We start from the raw sequence: 4,672 nt of genomic DNA on the forward strand, positions 1-4,672 counted from the left end.
AGTAGGTAGACTGAAATGTTTGAAATGTCCAGTTCTAAGACTGTAGATCCTCTTTTTTCTTTCACAATGATAAAAGTGTTCCTTTATACACACACATATAAATTTGTGTGTGTTGTGTGTGTGTGTATGTGTGTATGTATGTATGTGCATATGCTGTGTGTAGGCCAGAAGTCAACATTGGATGTCTTGCTCAATTGCTCTCCACCTCATTTTTTGAGGCAGGGTCTCTCACTGGATCTGCAGCACACTGATTCAGTTGCTCTGGCTGGCCAGGAAGCACCAGAGATCTTTCTATTTGCCTCTCCATGCTGGGATTAGTTTTATGTTACCAAGCCCAGATTTTAATTTTTTAAAAGTAGTCCTTGTCCTGATTTATCTTACTAACTCCAGGCCGGAGATAAAAAGTATGCCTGAAGACAGGCAGTGGTGGTGCACGCCTTTAATCCCAGCATTGGGGAGGCAGAGGCAGCTGAATCTCTGTGAGTTCCAGGCCAGCCTGGTCTACAGAGCAAGTTCCAAGACAGGCTCCAAAGCTACACAGAGGAACCCTGTCTCGGAAAAATAAAACAAAATGAAAACAAACAAACAGAAGTGTGTCTGAAGGCCCATGAACCCATCACATTCAACATCTCTTTAGGCTGTATCCACAATCACTGCCTTTCCACCATGTCTTCCAGACTTTTCAATGTTACTTTGAATAAAGGTCTCTATGGACTTTTATTGTCTCTCAGATCTAGTGGTCCCATAAAAGATATGTCTCTAGATAGTTTCTAGTCTCACTAACACTCAACTTGCTTCAGTTTTTCTTACTACTGACTTGGGCTTATCCAAAGCCTGTTTTTAACAAAGCAAAAATTGTTTTAAGTTAGTGTATAGTTTCACTATAGCATTGTGTGTGTGTGTGTGTGTGTGTGTGTGTGTGTGCGCGCGCGCGCGCACATGTAAAGAGAGGCCAGAGGACATTCTTGGGTGTTGTTCAGCAGGCGTTGTCCACTATCTTTGATAGTCTTTCACTGGCCTGGTTTGTTAGGCTGACTGGCCAGTGGCCCCCTGGGATCTTGCCTATCTCTGCTTTCCCAGTGATGGGATTACAAGCACGTGCAACCACACCTAGTTTTTAATGAAAAAGATTGTTTTATTTGGAGGTATCTTAGGTTTCTATTGCTGTGATTAAAACACCATGACCAAAAGCAACTTGGGGAGGAAAGGGTTTATTTCAGCTTATAGCTTGCAGTCCATCACGCAGGGAAGTCAGGGAAAGAACTCAAGGCAGGACTCCAGAGGCAGGAGCTCATGTAGAAGCCATGGAGAAGTGCTGTTTACTGGCTTGTTCCTCATGGCTTGCTCAGCTTGCTTTCTAATATAGCCCAGGCCCACGAGTCCAGGGATGGCACTACCCACAATTGTCTGGGCCTTCCCACATTAATTCTTAATAAAGACAATGCCCCATAGGCATCAAATTTAGGTCTTCATCCTTGCAAGGTGAGCACTTTCTCAAGTGGGCTATCTCCCCAGCCCCCATTATGACATTTTCATTCATATGTCACTATATTTTGTTCTTATTTGTGCTTCGTCCTACTTCCCAAGGGACTCACTCTATGGCTCCCTTCCCCCTGATCATCTCCCCTTCCTACTTTCATGCCACATAAATTCTAATAGCCCTGCCCCACCTTAGGGTTTCCTCCTTCCATACTCACCCCAGTCAGAATGTCTGCCACCAAAGGCTCAGTGTTGTTTGGAGCTGGTGAGCCTCACAGATGGATATAAACTGCTCCATTGAATAGGGGTGAGGAACTAGGGAGATAGGTCAGTTGGAAACAAGCTTGTCACATCAGCATGAATACCTTAGTTTGATCCTCAGAACCCATGTAAATATCTGGGTCTATGTTGGTGTTGGAGACATGAGGATCCTTGGGTTTGATGGCCAGCCAGCCATGGCAAAAGAATCCATGTGCAAACTCACACCAGTGAGACAACTTATCTAAAAAAGATGGACATCTCTGAGGAATGACACCAGAGATTGACCTCTGCTCGAGCACACACACACACACACCACATAAACATAAACATAAACATATACATATAAACAATAAAAAACCCAAAAAAACTTGGGGCAGGCCAGATCTAGAGAATTTGGTGAGCCTCACCAAATTCTTGATGGTGATTTTGTTCTCTTAAATCAGCATTAATCCTTTTATATGTAGTAATGCCAAGCTATTCTAAAAGTGGTGACTCTCACCAGATGAAATTATATATATGTCAAGGTTCCAAAATCCAGTTACAAATGACATTTCAGCTTGAGCTTTCTCCTGGGCCCTGACTGCACTGTACAAAGGAAGGATGTCGACTGGGAGGGCTCTTGAAAAGGTTTCCATGTCTTAGGAGGAGACATGGAATAATACAGCTTTCTATCTCTGACATACTTTGGATATGACCTGCTTACATTTACCCTGACAAACTCCTTTCAAAGAATTTGAGTTCTTGATGCCATTATTAAGCACCAAACCAACAATCCTGGAAATGGCTTTGCTTTTTGACATCTCATTACATGAAGCAATATATTTCTTTATTGTTTATGCTATTTTTAGCCACACTCCTGTTATTTGCAGCACAACACACCAGAAGACAATATTTTGTTTTTGATGTCCTTGAGTTCAGATAATCTTCTCCTCTTCTTATGCTGATAGGGCTTGGGACACACTGATCCCTATGACAAAATAATAATGTGATTAATATTTGTACGTCTCTGATATATAATCTGTCAGATCAGTCACAGTATAGGCACTTTTTATCATCTTATAGCACTTAGAGATAACCAAATAAAACTTAACTTGTTTAGCAATACCTGGTTCTGACCAGAATGGTTCCCTTTGCTGCTAATGCTAAGCCTTGTTTATAACTACCATGCCTGTTAGGATCTTGAGTACCAGGGACTGAAAGAAAACAAATGAAATGACAGGTAATATCTGGGTTTAGGGCAGCAGTATGTTACTTCTAGCTCAAGAGCCCAGGACTGGAAACCCTTCTCTCAGCCCCAGTGTACAATGCTGTGGCCAAGTCTCTGTAAACAAGTTCCATAAGTGAAAGTATTTTTTCTGGAAAAAAAAGATTCCATCTTTCTGCCAGGCAGTGGTGTCCCATGCCTTTAGTTCCAGAACTCGAGAGGCAGAGGTAGGTGGATCTCTGTGAGTTCAAGACCAGCCTGGTCTATAAGAGCTAGCTAGTTCCAGAACAGCCTCCAAAGCCACAGAGAAACCCTGTCTCGAACCCCCCCACCCCCAAAAGACTGCATCTTTCTTAGGTTCTCAATGTAATCCACCGCCCTTCCAAAGACTAAGAAGCACCATAACATGGTACCTCAGAAATGGAAATAAAAACCCAAACAATGTCTTCTTTGTGTTCTCTTGTAATTTAAGGAATTTGAAGCAGGAGACATTTAGATGGCAAGGCTAGGTACTTCAAGACCAGTGTAAAATGAAAAAGCAGGGTCCCTTATTAAAAAATATAAGAATTTCAAAGCTGGGTGAAAGTGGCGCATGCCTTTGATCCCAGCACTTGGGTGAGGCAGCCGGAGTGAGTTCGAGACCAGTCTGGTCTACTGAGTAAGTTTCAGGACAGCCAGGGCTACACAATGAAACCCTATCTTGAAAAATAAAAACAAACGGAATTTCAAGATTAAACCAGGCCTGGGATCTTACTAACCTAGGAGCCTTGGGTACTACATAGGTTGCATGCCCAGGAAGCTGGTCGTGCCTCTGGAACACATGGTTACATCTACATGTACTATACCATTAATTGCCTTCTCAATTATACGGTATTCCTTTAGACTGCAATGCAGTCTTTCTTCTCTTTGTGAGGGCACCTGGAATGTGCCAGGAATTGTGTTAAGCACTGGGGATTCTGGATATGAACAAGTATTCATTAAATGACACTGGTGTCTACTAGGTTACCCTTCTCAGGATCCTGGGAGTGCTGCTCTGACTTAGTTTTCAAGGTAAAGCAGAGACAAGCAACAAACAGAAATAAGCCTTAAATTAATGCAGTGGAAGGGATGGATACAGGGTATCTATCTACACGGTTACTTTTGAGCTCTGTTGGCCAGGAAGGATCAGTTTGATACATTTGAGCTGCGACTTCAACAAACAGGGGCCAGCCAGTGCAGTACAGCAGGAACTCAGGAGGCGGAGTATGCTAGCGTGAGCACAGAAATGTTTACGAGGAAAGACTGAAATGATGATAAGAAGCAGGCAGGCTCCATCATCATCTTCGGCAAATGGGAGCGAGGGAGGGAGCACGAGTCGGGCGAGAAGGACCTTTCAGGAGCCGCACTTAGAAAAGTGGTGGGTGGCTCGGAGCAGAGCGAGAGCAGCAGAGGTGAAGCAGCGAGGCGTGCGGGCGTGCATCCCTCGTCTCCCCATCCTGGCCGCGCCCAGCCCAGGTGAGTGGGTGGCCCGCGGACAACCACGCGGAGGAGCCACCTCCAGGGGCCCGCGCGCTTCCTGCTGGGGCCGACGTGGCCGGCGCGATAGGCCGCGCACGTGTCTGGCCAGAGGCCCGGGCGCAGAGGCGCGCGGGGGGTTCAGGCTCGTCCGCGTGTGGTGCCGCCGGCCCAAATCCTCCGGGCTGCGGGTGCGGGGCGCGGGCGTGCATCCCTCGTCTCCCCATCCTGGCC

The 4,672-nt window shown here is 45.4% G+C and overlaps 1 long non-coding RNA gene across 1 annotated transcript; it reads right to left on the reverse strand.

Moving 5' to 3' along the window:
* Window positions 1-2,544: 2,544 nt before the first annotated feature.
* LOC107978260 lies at window positions 2,545-4,612 on the reverse strand. The gene is made up of 3 exons (XR_003485194.2): window positions 3,703-4,612; window positions 2,846-2,933; window positions 2,545-2,707 (listed from the first exon to the last, which is right to left on the reverse strand). It is a non-coding gene; the product is annotated as an uncharacterized LOC107978260 (long non-coding RNA).
* Window positions 4,613-4,672: the final 60 nt, after the last annotated feature.

This window comes from Cricetulus griseus, chromosome 4, assembly GCF_003668045.3.
Source record: "Cricetulus griseus strain 17A/GY chromosome 4, alternate assembly CriGri-PICRH-1.0, whole genome shotgun sequence".
Classification (NCBI taxonomy): domain Eukaryota; kingdom Metazoa; phylum Chordata; class Mammalia; order Rodentia; family Cricetidae; genus Cricetulus; species Cricetulus griseus.